Source organism: Lampetra planeri, chromosome 58 (assembly GCF_965212315.1).
Source record: "Lampetra planeri chromosome 58, kcLamPlan1.2.h2, whole genome shotgun sequence".
Taxonomy (NCBI): Eukaryota; Metazoa; Chordata; class Hyperoartia; order Petromyzontiformes; family Petromyzontidae; genus Lampetra; species Lampetra planeri.
This window is the reverse complement of record NC_136164.1, coordinates 4,420,270-4,439,903: the sequence shown is the minus strand read 5'-3', so window position 1 is coordinate 4,439,903 and position 19,634 is coordinate 4,420,270.

The following is a 19,634-nucleotide window of genomic DNA, read 5'->3' as shown; positions in this document are numbered from 1 at the left end:
TAAAATCACGACGTTTCGGAGGCAACACAAGCTTCTGTCTTCAGGTGAAACTGTCACAGCAAATCTTGATACACATATTTTTGCTGTGACAGTTTCACCTGAAGACGGAAGCTTGTGTTGCCTCGGAAACGTCGTAATTTTATTTTTTTATTTTTTATTTTTATTACTTTCAAGGGTTGTCTGTTCCGCTCCTCGGACGTTCGTTTTCAATCTCCTCGTCACTGCGGATGCTCGTTCAGTTTCCCCGCCCCACGGCACCTTTCGTTCGATAAACCGGGATTCGTTTGCGCGTTCACCACGCCACTCTCCGTTTAGTTGTCATTCCGTGCACGACTCGTTCTTTCCTTCCTCCGACGTTTGCGATCTGATGCATCTGCCTTTCGTTCCGCGCATTTATTCGTACAATTAATCGTTCCTTCGTAAATAATTATTACCACCGGCCTCGCACAAATCCATCCCACCCTTCATGCATCATCATATCTTCACCAATTTTCTCATCCATCTATCAGTACATTTGTCAGTTATCAATACAACCTTGCATCCATTTCGTTTTTACCATATCAGCACGCACATACATGCATACATCCATCAATACATCTATTGCATCATGTCCAAAACGTAGTACTCACACATGTGTACGTATGTATATGCCCACAGACCACCACCACCACCACAGATATTATCACCAACATCACCAACACCCCCACCGTCACCACCTCCACCATCAGCATCACCAATGCCATCTTCATCACCAGCACCATTCCCACGACCACCATCACAACCAACACCACCGCCATCACCCGCACCACCACCATCACCGCCGTCAATATCATTACCATCATCACCACGACCACATCACAACCATCAATACGACCATCACACCCACCAGTAGCACCACCACCACCATCGTCACGTATCCGGTGCCAATGTATTGAGCCCCGCTTCGCAGCAAAACGTCACTGTGGTCTTTCCACGCAGTGATCCTGGTCCCCTTTCATGGGAATGTGGAATTTCCACCACTCTGTTGGCAGAGCAGACAGACACCTGAGGATTAGCTAACGGAGGATGAGGTGGTGGTGGTGGTGGAGGAGGCGGAACGGGTTGGAGGAGGAACAGGAGGAGGAACAGGAGGATGAGGAGGAACATGAGGAGGAAGAACAGGAAGAGGGAGATGGAGGAGGAGATGGAGGAGGAACAGGAGGAGGAGGAGATGGAGGAAGAGATGGAGGAGGAGGAGGAGGAGGAGGAGGAACAAGAGGAGGAATAGGAAGATGAGATGGAGGAGGAACTAGAGGAGGAGATGGAGGAGGAGGAACAGGAGGAGGAGAACAGGAGGAGGAGGAACAGAGAGGAGCAGATGGAGGATGAGGAGGAACAGGAGGAGGAGCAGATGGGGATGAGGAGGAACAGGAGGAGGAGGAACTAGAGGAGTAGATGGAGGAGAAGATGGAGGAGGAACCAGAGGAGGATAGGAAAGTGAGGAGGAACAGCAGGAGGAGGAAAAGGATGAGGAGGGACAGGAGAAGGAGGAGATGGAGGAGGAGGAGGAGGAGGAGGAGGAGATGGAGGAGGATGAGATGGAGGAGAGGAGGAGGAGGAGATGGAGGAGGAGGAGGAGATGGAGGAGGAGGAGGGTGGTCTGCTGGCAAGATCACAGCGCTGGCAGTGCAATGCTATCGGTCCCAGGGTGGCAGCGGTCATTTGCAGGATGCAATAATACTAATCACAATGGACGTATTTATCCAGGATAGCAACAGTGAGTCGTACGTCTCTTTTTCACGAGGGTCCTTCATTGTTCTTTGTTAATTTTATTTAAAGATTCGTTTTCGGTCAATGAATGTTGAGGTCTTTTTTTACAGATACAGTATATATATACACACACACAAGTGGCAGGAAACCAGAGCACCCAGAGAAAACCCACATACAGATGGACGACAGATGGCGATCAGTCCCCTCGCTGTGCCCCCATCTCCTGGGCGAGACAGGGCCACCGGTTGTTGTTACTTTCTGACCCTGTGTCCATACTGGGCACCTGTGAAAAAAGAGCTTTATCGCTCATCGGATTCTTCCAGCCTAAACAAAGATTCCGATTCTCACGGCATCTGTGTGGTGATCCACTAGCGGTACGCGCCAGAGCTTGGCCTGCTAACGCCAGGTGTCACGAGGAATCGACAGAATCACACTCAGAAGGCTGGAGGAATCCGATGAGCCATCGAACTCTTTCACCGGCTTGCGGCAGAGCGCCCATCGCTCATGCCCGTGGCTAGCCACGGACGTTGCTGGTACGTTGCATGGACCTAAGGTTTGCTTGGGCTCGGATTCATTTCAGCCGCGGGAGCTGTCCGGGTAGCTCGGAGATGTTAACTACCTCGCCTGGTGTACAGGAGGTCGTGGGTTCCATCCCGACCCTGACGCTCCCTGTATATTTGGAGTTTGCGTGTCTCTCTCTCCCTGTGGACGCGTAGATTTTTCTCCGTAGCTAACCGTGCTTAAGAAGTTCAACATACGTACAGTGCAGGATATTGATGGTGCTTGGATGAGACCTTGTTACGGGCCGTTGTATGGGCACGGGTGCCTGTGAAGAGTTGGTCTATTTACCGCTTGCATTTCGTTTTGTTACTAAACTCAACATTGGTTTTGATTTTACCAGGCAAGGCCCCACTGAACTATATAATTCGTTTGGAGAAGCGACCTCGCTATCAGAAATGATAGCTCAACGAAGTGGCTCATTAATCATCGTGTGGAAATTTCGATTTAAAGCTTTCGTGACTGCAGGGATTCATCTTCTTGGTTCTTTCGGTAAAGTCACGTAGAAGGGAAGTAATAAAATAACAAAAATAAAACATAATAAAACAATTCTCACGACGTTTCGGCCACAACGCAAGCAGCCATCCTCAGGCGAAGAATGAAACACCCCCAAGCTTGGAGCGTATATTTAAGCTGGGTTAGAGGGGGGGGAGGTGGGAAGAAGAGCGCCTAAACAAAATAATTTGCATATCAAGAGGAATTCAGCATATGGAAAATGCGTAGGAGGTGGGCGGGGGGGGTTCCAAATCAATACTATGCCCGTGCATTATGCAGGATTAGCAAGCATCAAAGGGGGGGGGGGAGGGGAGGGGGGGGGAGCATTAACAAAGGAAAGGAATGTTAATAGTATGTAGCTGTAGTTACTAAACAACCACGTAAAAAACTACAGTATAAACTTCATGACAAACTAAAGTATAAACTACATAGCATCATCAGTAAACTTACTATACTCTACAATAAGCTGAGTTACTAACAGTAAGTAATACATGAAAAATTCACGTTGTAAAAAATTATATAATATGCTTCCATCTAAACTTTATTCTCTTACATCACACGCGTCTATACCGTACTATATACTTCCATAGGCAAAACCAACATTAAATTACATACTGTATTGCTATAAACCACCCTATACCTTATACATTTTTAATATAACACTATGTATTATTCTACCCACCCTAATGTGTATCAAAATGGTGTATTACGTCCTTCCAGTGATTGCTAAGCCAGAATCCATCTTCCCTGTCCCCAGACGACCTGCTTGTCAGTTTTGATGTGGTTTCCTTGTTCACCAAGGTGCCTGTGCCTGACACCATCGCAATCATTGAAGACTTGGTTCATCAAGGACTGAATGCTGGGGTACCCCCCCTGGTGAGACACTGCTTAACCAATACATACTTCACCTGGAATGGAACCTTCTACAAGCAAATTGAGGGCACCCCAATGGGCTCCCCCTTATCTCCGGTTGTAGCCAACATCTTCATGGAGAAATTTGAGACGGACGCCATCCAGACTGCCACTCTACGCCCGACCTTATGGAAGAGGTACGTAGACGACACTTTTGTCATCTGGCCACATGGCCGGCCTGCTCTAGACCAATTTCTCGACCATATCAATTCCATACACCCAGCCATCAGATTCACCATGGAAGTCGAAAATGATGGCAAGCTACCCTTTTTGGATGTCCTAATCAAAAGGAGACCTGATGGTTCAATGAGCCACTCTGTCTACAGGAAAGCCACCCACACGGATGCTTATCTAAAACCGGATTCCCACCACCATCCATCCCAGAAGAATTCCCTCATCAAGACTCTATATCATAGAGCCCAATGCATCTCCGACCATGAACACATTTCCAGTGAACTCAAACACGTACGCCAAGCTCTTAAGGCTAATGGTTACTCCGACTACACAATCCGCAAAGCCATCACTCCAACCACCAAGAAGGATCCTGTTGAGGAGCCTTTCAAGACCATCACCTTACCCTACATTGCCGGGGTCACAAAAAAGATCTCCAAAATCCTGATTAAACACAAGATCCAGGTCCGATTCAACACAGTACATAAAATCCGTGATCTGGTACCGTCTGTAAAAGATGTGGTTCCAGACATACAGTACCCCTGGTGTCTACAAACTAAGTTGCCTCTGTGGTAGCAGTTACATTGGGGAAACCAAACGACATGTCTTGGACCGCATCCGTGAACATAAAGCTGACCTGAAACACGGTAGGACAAACACCTCAGCCGTGGCAGATCACTGTTACAACTCAGTGGGCTCACATGACATTGACTTCTCCAAGACAGAGGTTCTCTGCAAGCCATCTGGCTATCATGAGAGATTCGTACATGAGGCGATCCACATTTACAAACACAGAGACAATTTTAACCGAGAAGATGGATTCTGGCTTAGCAATCACTGGAAGGACGTAATACACCATTTTGATACACATTAGGGTGGGTAGAATAATACATAGTGTTATATTAAAAATGTATAAGGTATAGGGTGGTTTATAGCAATACAGTATGTAATTTAATGTTGGTTTTGCCTATGGAAGTATATAGTACGGTATAGACGCGTGTGATGTAAGAGAATAAAGTTTAGATGGAAGCATATTATATAATTTTTTACAACGTGAATTTTTCATGTATTACTTACTGTTAGTAACTCAGCTTATTGTAGAGGTATAGTAAGTTTACTGATGATGCTATGTAGTTTATACTTTAGTTTGTCATGAAGTTTATACTGTAGTTTTTTACGTGGTTGTTTAGTAACTACAGCTACATACTATTAACATTCCTTTCCTTTGTTAATGCTCCCCCCCTCCCCCCCCCCCCCTTTGATGCTGCTAATCCTGCATAATGCACGGGCATAGTATTGATTTGGAACCCCCCCCCGCCCACCTCCTACGCATTTTCCATATGCTGAATTCCTCTTGATATGCAAATTATTTTGTTTAGGCGCTCTTCTTCCCACCTCCCCCCCCTCTAACCCAGCTTAAATATACGCTCCAAGCTTGGGGTGTTTCATTCTTCGCCTGAGGATGGCTGCTTGCGTTGTGGCCGAAACGTCGTGAGAATTGTTTTATTATGTTTTATTTTTGTTATTTTATTACTTCCCTTCTACGTGACTTTACCGAAAGAACCAAGAAGATGAATCGTGTGGAAACTTACAGTGGCCAAATAGTCTAAACGCGCGACGTTGATTTTAAGTGTGGAGGGAGAAACCGGAGGATCCGGAGAAAAATTCACGCGACCACGGGGAGAGAAACGCGCAAACTCCAAATATACAGCAGTCGTCAGGGTCGGGATCGAACCCACGACCTCCTGTACACCGGGCGAGGTAGTTAACATGTCCTAGCTATCATGGCTTTCCTTGCTTTTACTGGTTTATGGTGGCTTGTGTTGATAGCATGTTTAGATGGAATCGTTGTCAATCACAAGGCAATGATCCATCGGTGTGGAGCTACCAGAGCAGGGCAGGCACGTTACAAAGACAGAGATGTCCCGTGTAGCCTTCATCGACTCTTGGGGCAAGTGCCGTTAGGGAGTAGTACCTACGAAGGCCGGCACGGCACACGAGGGGGTGGGTGGCCAGCACCACGCCCGACCGCTGAGTCGACCTAGGGGCGGCCCAGACCCGGCTCAGATATTCGTCGCTGGTGTCGGCCGTGAGCGGGAATCGAACTCGGCTCACAGCTGGGCTCGCCACGCGCACCGCTCGCCACGGGCAGTGCACGTCACATGCGTCACGTGCCACACGCGTCACACGTCACGTGTCACGCGCCACCCGCACCGACCGAAATGGCCTCGTTCTGTGCCAGGCTCGACGCTGGCGTTGTGAGGACGTCGGGGGAAACTGTGGAGCTGACGCGCCGGTTCGCGGGCAGGGTGACCTCGGTGGCACAAGGGTCGGAAATGCACCTGTGCCGGTCACGGCTAAGAACCTGGGTTCGAATCCAGCGGTCATTTTGTTGTTGTTGTTGGCCGCCCTTGGCTGCACGTGGCACTCTCCGAGTGCAGTCGTGAGTTGGGTGGTCTCAGTGCGCAGCAACAATACAAACCCGTGGCATTCAGCGCGGGTCTCCATCTAACACAACTCCAGCTTCCGAGAACGAGCGAGTGCCCGCCGCTGCGTAACGCTTTGCAACGCGTGCGATACAAGAATACTAATGAGATCGCGATTGAAGTATTGAAATGCTCGTTTCGTCTGAATCCTGCTACCATCTACCCACCCACCCACCCAACCTCCCCCCCCCCCCCCCGCTTTTGTCTCTCTTCATTGAGGTTGGTGCTGCCCAGGGCAGTCATCTTTTATCACCGCACTGATTACCCCTGCACTCTGCATGGCACATCCATACCGGGGAAATCAATGCGTCTGCTGCTGCTGCAGTTGCCGCTGCAGCTGCTGCATGAAGATCGCGCAGTCAAAGCGCAGTGTGACACGTTCACGGATGGATGCTGGGAGCTTAGCCGGATGGATGAACAGCCGCCGATAGCTACACCGGTTCCACCCCCCCCCCCCCAACAGCAGAACCTCCAACTCTTTCTCAGAGTGAGCAGCAACCACCAGGTCATTCGCGTTTGTAACATGGTTAACCAGTTAGCAGCCATCCCTTGACCACATCCGGGCATCGATCAGCCTTCCATTGTATCTGTACCCGGTAGAAATACCAATGGCACCTCCGATAACAACGGATGGCTACGTGCGGTGCGAAAGAAGTTCTACACACACACATACATGCATAGTCGGTGGGAGCAAGTGTCCGTATGTTAATGTTCCTTGCCCATTACATATGACAGTGCACCGGCATTGATTGACAAGCGAGTCCGACTTCTGCTGATGAGGCACTGAATGTGTGTATGCGTGTACGTATGTTGAATTTCTTTTTCGCGTCGTACTTAGCCAACCGTGAGAATCGGAGGTGCGGGGGAAGGATAACAAATTATGGGTCTCTGTGTGAGTCTATGTGTATCTGTGTGAGTCTGTGGGTCTATGTGTGTGTCTATGGGTCTCTGTGTGAGTCTGTGGGTCTCTGTATGAGTCTATGGGTCTCTGTGTGAGTCTATAGGTCTCTGTGTGAGTCTATGGGTCTTTGTGTGAGTCTATGGGTCTCTGTGTGAGTCTATGGGTCTTTGTGTGAGTCTATGGGTCTCTGTGTGAGTCTATGGGTCTGTATGAGTCTATGGGTCTCTGTGTGAGTCTATAGGTCTCTGTGTGAGTCTATGGGTCTCTGTGTGAGTCTATGGGTCTTCGTGTATGTCTATGGGTCTCTGTGTGAGTCTATGGGTCTCTGTGTGAGTCTATGGGTCTGTGTGAGTATATGGGTCTGTATGAGTCTATGGGTCTCTGTGTGGATATATGGGTCTCTGTGTGAGTCTATGGGTCTGTGTTAGTCTATGGGTCTGTATGAGTCTATGGGTCTCTGTGTGAGTCTATGGGTCTCTGTGTGAGTCTATGGGTCTCAGCGTCAGTCTATAGGTCTCTGTGTGAGTCTATGGGTCTGTGTGTGAGTCTATGGGTCTTTGTGTGAGTCTATGGGTCTCTGTGTGAGTCTATGGGTCTGTATGAGTCTATGGGTCTCTGTGTGAGTCTATAGGTCTCTGTGTGAGTCTATGGGTCTCTGTGTGAGTCTATGGGTCTTCGTGTATGTCTATGGGTCTCTGTGTGAGTCTATGGGTCTCTGTGTGAGTCTATGGGTCTGTGTGAGTATATGGGTCTGTATGAGTCTATGGGTCTCTGTGTGGATATATGGGTCTCTGTGTGAGTCTATGGGTCTGTGTTAGTCTATGGGTCTGTATGAGTCTATGGGTCTCTGTGTGAGTCTATGGGTCTCTGTGTGAGTCTATGGGTCTCAGCGTCAGTCTATAGGTCTCTGTGTGAGTCTATGGGTCTGTGTGAGTATATGGGTCTGTATAAGTCTATGGGTCTCTGTGTGAGTATGTGGATCTCTGTGTGAGTCTTTGGGTCTGTGTGTGAGTCTATGGGTCCCTGTGTGAGTCTATGAGTCTCTGTATGAGTGTATGGGTCTCTGTGTGAGTCTATGGGGCTCTGTGTGGGTCTATGGGTCTCTGTGTAAGTCTATGAATCTCTGTGTGAGTCCATGGGTCTATGTGTGAGTCTATGGGTCTCTGTGTGAGTCTATGGGTCTGTGTGAGTATATGGGTCTGTATGAGTATATGTGTCTCTGTGTGGGTCTATGGGTCTCTGTGTAAGTCTACATACGTGTATGTATGTATATATGTTGAACTTTTTTGCGCCGTACGTAGCCAATCGCGCTAATGGTGTGTGCGAAGGACATGTATTTAGAGCTATTGTCTTCTTATCTCTTTCGTTGTTAGTAGCATAATGAGGATTAAAACGATATGGGCATTTCGATACTTAAAGAGTGATATAATCTACGGTGATATTTATCGGATGATGACGACGACGACGGTGATGACGATGATGATGATGTTGCAAACAGCTGTCAATACATCAGTAGATTGACGACGATGATGATTCGAATGAGCGACGGTCTCTCCCTATGTAAAAGTAACGTCACGATTAGAGTCAGCATCAATGCATTGGCAGTAACGATGATCACGATGAGAAGACACCAGCTTGTAAAATACGTCAACAGGAATGATGATGATGAATTACATCATCATCATCATCATCACCGAGCGCATTGCAATATAAAATAGTGCGATTGGGAACTTGAAGCAGCGATAGGTTCACCGACGACTGCACGACGATGACGATGCAGACAAAGATGGTTTTCTTTGAAATCGACGGAAGTGCGACGATTCTATTGCGACAACTTTAGAAACGTCAACAACACTCTGATGATAATGACGATGACGACGATGTTCCAATACATCATGAGTAGTTGTTGGAAGAAGATGACGATGAGGGATCGGGGAGATGATCTATCTAAAGTTCAATCAATCAATCAAATATTTCTATAGCACTAATTCGTGCAAAAAATGCCATTCAAAGTGCTGTACAGATTTTCAAAAACATTGTTAAGAGGCTAAATTGCAAGAAGAATAAAAGCAATTTCTATACAAACAAAATTGGTTTAACACGTAAGCTTTCGCGACCAATATCGTCCATAATAGAGATTTTTGGGTTAGATCACGTAAATATATAAATGTGTCATTAAAACCCGCTGTCGCCTGATGAATATAGTTGTAATTACTGGCGAAACGTCGTGCTCAGATTGTAAATGTTGTGGCTTAGCTCTCCAACACACAACCGGTGTGCTGTACTAGTATACTACACTATACACTACACTATACACTACACTATACACTAGTGCTGTACTAGTATACTACCCTATACACTACACTATACACTACACTATACACTAGTGCTGTACTAGTATACTACACTATACAATACACTATACACTACACTATACACTAATGCTGTACTAGTATACTACACTATACACTAAATACTACACTATACACTACACTACACACTACACTATACACTACACTATATACTAGTGCTGTACTAATACACTACACAATACACTACACTATACACTACACTATACACTACACTATACACTAGTGCTGTAATAGTATACTACACTATACACTACACTATACACTACACTATACACTACACTATACACTACACACTAGTGCTGTACTGGTGACGAATTGGCCACGTTCTGTTTACGTGACAGCCCTTACAAGTTGGCTGTGTCGGGTGGTGGCGGGTTTTAACGACACATTTATATATTTACGCGCTCCAACCCAAAAAACAAAATCGCATTAGAAATAAACTGCTATCGAGGGCATGTAACAAAAGATAACACTACAACATAATCTTAAGTAAAAGCAAGTTTCAAAAGGTGAGTTTTGAGATTGAACTTAAAATTGCTCAATGATTGCGAAGACCTCAGATGCCCCGGCAGGCTGCTCCACAGGCGAGAAGCTTTCACACTGAAGGACGCCTTCTCCGTGAATGTTGGTCCTGGTCCTTGGGACATTGAAAGACCAGAGGATCTGAGAGATCTTGCTGGTTCATATCTACAAAGCGTGGAAGACATGTATGCTGGCGCAAAACCATTCAACGATTTAAAAAAAAACATTTCGATTTAAAGCTTTCGTGACTGCAGGGATTCATCTTATTGGTTCTTCCGGTAAAGTCACGTAGAAGGGAAATAATAAAATAATAAAAATAAAACATTAAATAATTATCACGACGTTACGGCCACAACGCAAGCAGCCGTCCTCATGTGAAGAACAGGTCTGTCGGAAAGACAGATCTGTTCTTCGAAACGTCGTGAGAATTATTTTATTATGTTTTATTTTTATTATTTTATCATTTCCATTCTACGTGACTTTACCGAAAGAACCAAGAAGATGATTAAAAAACAGTTTAACACGTAGCAGGCTTTCGCGACCAATATTATTCACAATAAAGGTGTTTGGGTTAGATCGCGTAAGTATCAATGTGTCGTAACCCTCCACCACCCGACACAGCCAATTAGTAATTGGGTTCCGTGATGACGTCATCTTGCTCTATTTAAGACCGGAAGCAGGTGGATTGCTTCACTATTCTGACAAATCGCCCGATGATGCTGGATGTAATTACTGGCTAAACGTCATAATGCTCAAATTGTTAATGTTGTGGATTTACTCTCCCACACACCGGTGGGCTGAAGTAGTAAACTAACTGGCGTTTGTTCACGTGACAAATCCATTACTAATCGGCTGTGTCGGGTGGTGGAGGGTTACGACACATTTATACTTACGCGATATAACCCAAAAACCTTTATTACACTGGTCAACAAAAAAAAAACGTTTCTGGCCTGGACTTTTGCAGCTGTTTTAGACTAATTTTCTGGGTGCTGATTCCAAATCTGATCTCAGATTTGCTCTATCACATCTCATTTTTATGCTATCGGCATACCTCATTTTCATAGATTTTACCCGAAATTAACTCTGACACTTATGACTGCAAGTAGTTGCGAGTCAGTGACTGCTTTAGTGTTAAAATATGGTGCTGTATTTTTAGAATAGTGTGTTTATAATATCATTTTATGCAGATATCCACATTTATTTAATATTTTTATTCTGCAGTTTTTATTGAAAATGCAATATTTGAGATCTCAAAAACCTGATGTGATAGACAAAAACTGATACCAGATTTGGAATCAGCACCCCAAAATTACCTTAAAACCGTTAGAATACCTTATGCCAGAAAAAGTGTGTTGACCAGTGTTATGGATTTAAAAACCAATTAACATTTAAAAAAATTAATTCTATGACTGACTGTTAGCCAGTGCAAGGACCGTAAAATAGGTGTAACGTGGGTGCTCTTTCTGGTTTTCGTAAGCACCCGTGCTACTGCATTCTGAATAAGTTGTAGGTTACATCTTGACTTTCTCGGAAGACCAGAAGTCTCCTGGTAATAAAAGCATGCATCAGTTTCTCAGTAGTAAACCGCGAGAGAGAAGAGGCTGAATCTAAGCTATATTTACTCGATGATTAAATGCCGTTTTGGTGATATATGTGATGTGGGCTTCAAAATTAAAATCCGGATCAAACAAAACACCAAAGTTTTTAACCTGCAGTTTGGCGTTTTCTGTCAGCGAGCAAAAATGTGTGAGAAGTTCAACTCTTTGAGCTCTTGCTCCAATTTACAGGACCTCTGTCTTGTCGTTGTTAGGTGCCAGGAAATTCAGTGCCATCCACGTTTTAATATCATCATCATCATCATCACACTTCATCAGGGTATCGATGGGGCTTACATCATTCGGAGATACCGAAATGCATAGTTGCGTATCATCAGCGTAGCTATGCAAACCAATCTCAAGTTTCCTGATGATATCGCCCAGTTGTAGCATATAGAGACTGAATAAACCACGTCCCAGAATGGAGCTTTGTGGAACACCGCACGTAATTTCTGTCTTTAAGAACGACAGATCGCCTATGGATACAAATTGTTCTCTGCCGGTCAAATAGCTCTTAAACCAATTTGCAACTGTACCCGACAGGCCGAGCCATCTCTGCAGTCTATCAAAAAGAATATTGTGATCAACCGTGTCAAACGCTGCGCTAAGATCCAAAAGCACAAGGACTGATACATTTTTTGTCATCAGCGTTCAATCTTAGATCATTAACAACCCTAACAAGGGCTGTTTCAGTGCTCTGTTGAGCACGAAAACCGGACTGGATTTTTTGTGCATTTAAAAAAAAACATTTAGTTGTTTGAGGACTAGGTTTTCCAGAATGTTACTCAACAAGGAAGATTGAAAATAGGCCTGAAATTATTGAGTTATCAGCGGATCCATATTACTTTTCTTAAGAATGGGTTTCACCATGGTGTGTTTACGTTTTTTGGGAAAGATACCTGTTGCTAGGGACTGATTTATAATTGCAAGCAAGCAATTCCTCAGCCACGCAACTGTAAACCGTTTTGAAAAAAGGAGGTCGGAATGGGATCGAGTGAGCATGTTGACGGCTTGACGTTCGTTTCATCTTGCCTAAGCATCTGCAAGTCAGCCAAAGTTAAGGAACTCATTGTTTCGTCACGCAGTGCAATTATTCGAACAAAACATGTTTATCTTGTCTCATGCCATTTCTAATTGTAGTTATCTTTTCTCTGAAGAATCTCGCAAACTCTTCACGTTTGGCAACAGTGATGTGATCAGAGTGGTGTTTAGGGGCGAGATGAATCAGGCGATCAATCGTTGAGAAAAGTACGCGTGGATTGTTTTGATGGTGCTCAACCGATTTTGAAAAATAAGACCGTCGAGCATTTCTAATTGCATGATGAAATATGCTGAGATGACCTCTCAGACTATGGTAGTCGACAGGCAACGTGGTTTTTTCTCCATTTCCGGTCCGCCTTTCTCCATTTCCGGTCGAGTAGAAGAAGGTCCTCATTTCTCCACGGTGTTTTTTTTGGGGGGGGGGGGGGGTGGGATTAATCTTGCTTCATTTGGCCGGTGCAAGCATATCAATGGTAGCCGACAATTTAGTTTAGAGATTATATCAAGTAGATAATCAGCGGAAGGGGGTTAGTGTCGGTATTGGTGTAATGTTAATGCATGACATACATTTTTCAGCGACCTCAGAGGTTAGGTGACGCTTCTTAACCACGTGCTCCAAATTACGCCATTTCATGGACACTAATGCTGAGAAAAGGACGCAATAATGATCTGACAGAGCTACATCAGCAACAGAGGTTACATTAATTGTTGGACCTCGAGTGATGACAAGGTCCAAAATATGCCCAAGTTTGTAAGTTGGACAGCCAATATGTTGTATAAAGTCCATGGAACTTAAAAGCTTAATAAAATCTTGTGCTTTCGAGTCGGTAACATTGTTCACGTGCAGATTGAAATAACCTACAACTATAATATTGTCATAGTTTGTCGTGATCATAGAAAGTAATTCTGAAAATTCGTCAAGGAATGCGCGGCATTGTTTTGAAGACCTATGAATGGCAATGGCAATTCGAGGGGTATCACGTTTTAGTAAAATAGTGCGGTGCTCAAGCGAGTTGAAATCGCCAAAATAAATTTCCCTGTAGCTTCGAGTGTTATTAATCATTGAAGCCGTACCCCCACCCTTTTTTTTTGCCTGAAATAATTTGCAAAACTGTAGCATGGGGGTAAAGCTTCAATCAGCACTGCGGGTTCATTACTACTTAGCCAGGTTCCTGTTAAAAACACGCAATCCAGTTTGTTATCGGTAATTATTTCATTAATAGCTAATGATTTATTACCATTAAATAATGCACATTTTAACGTTAAGTGGCTCTTAAGGCTCTTTGGTGGGTCAACTATTAGTGTAATGTAGGCTAAATTGTTGAAATGACTCCACCGGAGGATAGTTTAAAATGTCTACGTCTTCGAAAACTTGCTGTGTATTTGACCTGATCAATTAGTATTGGGACCTCACTTAAAGAAACCATGCGTGAATTAAGACAACGTGACGCTTGCAATAGACCAGTTGAGAGACCCCCTGCCGCCTCTGCCACCACGATGGTTACGACGGCGGTGGGGAAAGTCGCGTGCGTTACCCACTTACACGATGGTAGAGTAGGTAGCAGCGTGAACAGCTGCGCAGAGCCATCAAGAAAGCTCTGATGACAAACGGCCAGAGGTGGGACAAAGTCATTGTTATGCAAGTCCAAGTCGAGTCGCAAGTCATCAAATTCATGACTCGAGTCTGACTCGAGTCCAAGTCACATGACTCGAGTCCACATCTCATAGGTGGGACAAAGTCATTGTTATGCAAGTCCAAGTCGAGTCGCAAGTCATCAAATTCATGACTCGAGTCTGACTCGAGTCCAAGTCACATGACTCGAGTCCACACCTCTGCAAACGGCACCCGGCTTTGGGTGAATGCCGACAAGGCGTAAACGCCTCCCTATACAGTCCCTTCTTTGGGAGTTAAAGCGAAAGGTAAATGCACGACATTTGGAAGGTGGTGGCGACCTGGCTGGACGGACGTCGCACAAAAAGACCAGAGCCGGAACCTCCCACAATAACTGGCAGGAGACCCACACCAGCAGCATTGCATTCAACTCCACCACCGATCGATTGATGAGACGTCCTTGGTAAGAGGCCGTACCCGGCCACACCGTAAGCAGTTGCCTCATATCGAGTCCACATCGCAGAGTCGCACGACCGAGGAGCCGACAGTGGAAGATCGTTGTGAAGCCCTTGGTAGAAGGCCTCACCCGGCGGCGTCTTGAGCAGATCCTTCGTATGGAGTCCACATCGCAGATTGGCATGATCGAGGAGTTGACAGTGCAACCGAAGATCGTTGTGAAGCCCTTTGTGGAAGGCCTCACCCGGCGGCGTCTTGAGCAGATCCTTCATATGGAGTCCACATCGCAGATTGGCATGACCGAGGACCTGACAGTGCAACCGAAGATCGTTGTCAAGCCCTTTGTGGAAGGCCTCACGAGGCGGCGTCTTGAGCAGATCCTTCATGTGGAATCCACATCGCAGAGTGGCGCGATCGAGGATCGGACAGTGCGAACGGCGCAGCATGCCCTAGCGGAGAGCCGCGCAGCCGATGGCTTCAATGGGCATGCAGATGACAGAGTGGCAGGCGGCCCAAAGCAGTGGCCGCCTCCGCGGAAATAAAATAAAATACAAAAGTAATGAACAAAAAAGAACGGTAACTTAATGGAAGGTGATGGAGGAGGCCAGGAGAAAGTAAGAAATGAAAAAAACAGGGAGACGCTGCCTGCACACGTGGCACCATCTTGCACGATGATCTGCTCGGACCCAGAATCTCATCCCTCTGACCTGTGAGCGACCCTGTCCAGCTGATGCCACTTTACTTATTTCTTTATTATAATTTTGTTTTGCTTAAGCTCAACGCGAGCCTGGCACGGAGCGCCGATCACAGAACAAAAAAGGGGGGTGGGCGGGGGTGGGGGACACAAGAGGAAGGGGAAAAAATGCCAGCTGATGCCACTTTAAACAAAGTCTGCGGAAGTCAATGTCACTCAGTGCCACTCAGTGCAGCCAATGCCACTCAGTGTCACGCATTGCCAGTCAGTGTCACTCAGTGCCACCAAGTGCCACCCAGTGTCACCCAGTGCCACCTAGTGCCACCCAGTGCCGGCTCGACTGCGGCGGGGGCGGTGGAGGTGGTGGAGGTGGTGGGGCTGAGAGGCGATGAGAGCTGTGATTGCTGCTTAGTGATGAACGATGAATTTGACCTTTTGCGGATCGCGTTCCCCAAACCCCCCCCACCCCCGCCGGATGTGGAACGCGGGGAGGATGCAGCACACGCGCGGCGGCGGTGCCTAGGAGATGTTGACTACCTCGCCTGGTATGCAGGAAATCGTGGGTTTGATCCCGAACCTGACGCCTGCTGCTGTATATGTGGAGTTTGCGTGTCACTCTCCGTGGTGAGATGTTAACTACCTCGCCTGGTATGCAGGAAGTCGTGGGTTTGATCCCGAACCTGACGCCTGCTGCTGTATATGTGGAGTTTGCGTGTCACTCTCCGTGGTGAGATGTTTACTACCTCGCCTGGTATACAGGAGGTCGTGGGTTCGATCCCGACGCCTGCTGCTGTATATTTGGAGTTTGCGTGTCTCTCTCTGTGGTGAGATGTTAACTACCTCGCCTGGTATACAGGAGGTCGTGGGTTCTATCCCGACGCCTGCTTTTGTATATTTGTAGTTTGCGTGTCTCTCTCTATGGTGAGATGTTAACTACCTCGCCTGGTATACAGGAGGTCGTGGGTTCGATCCCGACGCCTGCCCCGTGGTCGCGTGGATTTTACTCCGGATCCTCCAGTTTTTCCCCTCCAAATTTGGGATGTTCATCACCGTGCGTTTAAAGTTATTTGACTGCTAGAAATTGTCCACACGACGGCGATGAGACACTTTCCATGAGCTATCATTTGTGATCGCCCAGGGCGCTTATATAAAAAAAGAAAGAGATATGCAGTTCAGTAATGGACCTTTCCTGAGTAAAATGAAAAAAAGACTTCATTTGAAGACTTTTTTTTTCTTACTGCCACTTAGAAAATGTGGAAGTTACATCGGCAGGAAAAACAGGCGATTGAATAGTGATGTGGCCATCTCCCGCCGTGCCTCCCCACCTCCCCCAATTGAAAATTTGGTGCTGCAATTATTAATTCATCCATTCACCTTTGGTGATGTGAACGTAGGTGGAGGGGTGGTGCAGCGGTTAGCGCGCCGTGCCGTGAACCCGGCGAACTCCCAGTTCGATGCGGGGCCCACGGTTATTTCATGAACCCATGAAAGGCGCCCCATCTTTCACGAACCCGTGCAGGACCACCGTGGGGAAGAATGGTCAAACGCAGCTGACATGGAGTGGGGGGAGGGTGATGAGGTTGATTGACGCACGGCTGTAAGCTATTAGCTTCGTGACTCATTGGGGCTTTTGTCATCATCATCATCGTCGTCGTCGTCATCAGTGAGCCGTGGTCTCTTCACTGCTGGATGAAGTGCTGGACCAACTGCACAGCCGTGTTCTGACACGGCCCGCTGGATGGGGAGGGATTTTTTTGTCGTCTTTTCAATGCTGGCGGCGAATTTTTATTTATTGTAATTTATCTTCTTTGTTCTTTCGGTAAAGTCGCGTAGAATGGAAATAATAAAATAATAAAAATAAAACATAATAAATAATTCTCACGACGTTTCGGCCACAACGCAAGCAGCCGTCCTCAGGTGGAGAACAGGTCTGTCGATTCAGACTCTGTCTTCTCGACAGACCTGTTCTCCACCTGAGGACGGCTGCTTGCGTTGTGGCCGAAACGTCGTGAGAATTATTTATTATGTTTTTTTTTCCATTCTACGTGACTTTACCGAAAGAACCAAGAAGATGAATCCCTGCAGACACGAAAGCTTTGAATCGAAATGTATTGTAATTTAATTATTATTTTTAAATTAGGTCGGGGGAGGGGTGCCCGCAAATTACGAGCGTTAATTAACGAATGAACCGAGCATCGAGGGGGTGGGTGGGTGGAGTTGGGGGGTGGTGACAACGCGACCACGACACAGCGACCGGCGGGTCCGCGGTGAACGCGCGATGGACGAGGAGTGGTGGGGGTGGTTGGAGGGTTGGTGGGGGTGGCGGTGGTGGGGGGTGGGGGTGGTGGTAGGGGGGTCGGAGTGGGGGTGGGGGTAGTTGTGGGGGTCTCCGTGCGGCGTGAGCTGCTCATTACGAGCACGAGAGCACGGACGACGACGAGGAGGAGGAGGAGGAGGGGGGAGGAGGCGGGAGGGGGTAGAGGGAGGGGGTTGAGGGGGTGGAGGAGGAGGGGGGGAGGAGGAGGGGGTGGAGGAGGAGGGAGGGGGTGGAGGAGGAGGACGGGGGTGGAGGGGGTGGAGGAGGAGGAGGCGTTGTGCAGCAGTGTCCGGCTACTCCCACGCTGTTTAGTATTCCGCGCCGCTCTCCTCCCCCACGCGCTCCTCCGATGCGCGCGCGCGCGGCGCCTCTCGCCACCACCGGGCGCGCGCGCGGTGGCGAGAGGCGCGGGGCCGCTTGCTTCTCTGCCGACGTCAGAGTATCGTCATTGTCCTTGCGTTGCGGAGGGGGGGTGGGTGGGTAGGTGGGTGGGTGGGGGGGTGGGGGGTGGGGGGGTTGGGGGGTGGGTGGGTAGGTTGGTAGGTGGGGGGGTGGGTGGGTGGGGGGGTAAGAGGGGGTGGTAGGTGGTGGGTGGGGGGTTGGGTGGGGTGTGGGTGGGTAGGGGAGTTGGGGGGTAGGGGGGTTGGGGTGTAGGGGGGTTGGGGGGTAGGTGGGTGGGGGGTGGGTGGGGGGGTGGGTGGGTAGGGGGGTGGGGGGTAGGGGGGTTGGGGGGTAGGTGGGTAGGGGGTGGGTCGGGTGGTGGCGGGTGGGTGGGTGGGGGTGGGTAGGTGGGTGGGTGAGGGGTGGTTAGGGGGGTGAGGGGTAGGTAGGTGGGGGTGGGTGGGTAGGTGGGTGATGGGTAGGGAGGTGGGTGGGTAGGTGGGTGATGGGTAGGTATGTGGGTAGATGGGTGGGTTAGTGGGTAGGTGGGTGGGTGGATGCGTGAAATATTTGGCGATCCGTTGCGATTTCTGTCCGAAGCGAATATTTTCGCTCGCATTTCGCTTGCGCGTGCAAACTGTCCCGTGAGAGACATCAATACTACTCATCATACATAGCTATATACACACACATTTATATATATACATTGCAGTGTGAAGGAGTGACGCTGCTGGTGCCGTGTGATGGCAAAAGTGCAGGGCTGGAATGTTTGTTGACCACACCACTAAGCTCTAAACTAAAGCTATTTTTCTTCTTGGTTCTTTCGGTAAAGTCACGTAGAAGGAAAATAATAAAATAATAAAAATAAAACATAATAAAATAATAAGACAGAGACAGAGTCTCCTTGACAGACCTGTTCTCCACCTGAAGACGGCTGCTTGCGTTGTGGCCGAAACGTCGTGAGAATTATTTTATTATGTTTTATTTTTATTATTTTATTATTTTCCTTCTACGTGACTTTACCGAAAGAACCAAGAAGATGAATCCCTGCAGTCACGAAAGCTTTACATCGAAATTTAAAGCTATTTTATTGCACCAGGTAAGGCCCCCACACTGAGCTACGTGGCGGTTTTCCACCACCATCATCATCATTGTCACGTGGACATTTCTAGCAGCAGCTAAATAACTATAGACACGTGACGTTGATTCTAAACGTGGGAGGGGAAAAACCCGCAGGACCCAGAGAAAAATCCACGCGACCACGGGGAGACAGAGAGACAAGCAAACTGCAAATATACAGCAGCAGCAGGCGTCAGGATTGCGATCAAACCCACGACCTCATGTATAGCAGGCGAGGTAGTTAACATCTCAT